Genomic DNA, 1,090 nt, shown 5'->3' on the forward strand with positions numbered 1-1,090 from the left:
CTTCTAAGAAGCTCCTTGTTCTATCTGGTATTGTTCCGCGAGATCCAAACCAGAGGGCTCTCAAGGTGAACTCTCTCTCTCTAACAAACACCTGAATTGCAAAAACTTGTTATTTCAACAAGAAAATGTCAATTCTGAAATGGTTTTTATCAGTGGTGTTAAAGTTAAAAAAAAAATATTAAATTGGCTATTTAAATAAAACATTTTATTTATTACTCACAAATATAGTGTTTAATTTTACAGTAGATAACAATTTATAATACAATTCAGTTTTTTTTTTTTCAACTCCTAAGTGATTAACGAACTAAGCATTTTAAAATTTTTCAAAATAATTATTAAAGTGTATTAAACTAATAGTCGAATTTAGATGCATTTAATTTATTTATGCTACTGTCATATATTTACTTATATACTTGCAAAGTGTCTTTTTGTGGACATGAGGAAACCTAAAACGTGTACATCCAGGTAGACCTCCAACTTTATTTTACGATGCTTCCTTTCCCTTAAGATTGTTGAGGAAGTAACATTTTTTGTTCCCAAGTACTCTGCGTTATGTAATTCTTCAACCCTCGATCTCCTGGCACTCTTAGGTGTAAGGATTATCAAATGGTAATTTAATTAAGCTCTGTTTTTAAATTAAAATTGCGTATTTATTTCCCCCCTTCTATCCCCCCAACATAAAAATGGAGCAATCCAATGCGTGGGCTGCCATCATATCTAAACTCTATTAGTCATCTAAGGGATGTCTAATCTAGCAAAGATATTACCAGACTTTACCAGAATGTTTTTACAGATTAAATGTAACCCTTTTAAACTACAAAAATATTCTTCAGGATTTTAGTTTAAAATCTTATATTGTCGATTTTTGATTGAATGAATAAACTTATGAGCACCAGAGTATTTTGGTAGAATAATTCATGGACATCTCATTTAATTCCCAATTTTTTTTATCTGTATTATCTATTAAATCTTTGTTTATATAATTAACATCCTCTTGTACTCATAAAAATCATGTATATATATATATAACTTTAGATATATTTTATCTTAATGGTATCTTTATTTACTATTTATATAATTATTTTCGTTT

This window comes from Halyomorpha halys, unplaced genomic scaffold (assembly GCF_000696795.3).
Source record: "Halyomorpha halys isolate HHAL.00 unplaced genomic scaffold, Hhal_1.1 Scaffold262.1, whole genome shotgun sequence".
Taxonomy (NCBI): Eukaryota; Metazoa; Arthropoda; class Insecta; order Hemiptera; family Pentatomidae; genus Halyomorpha; species Halyomorpha halys.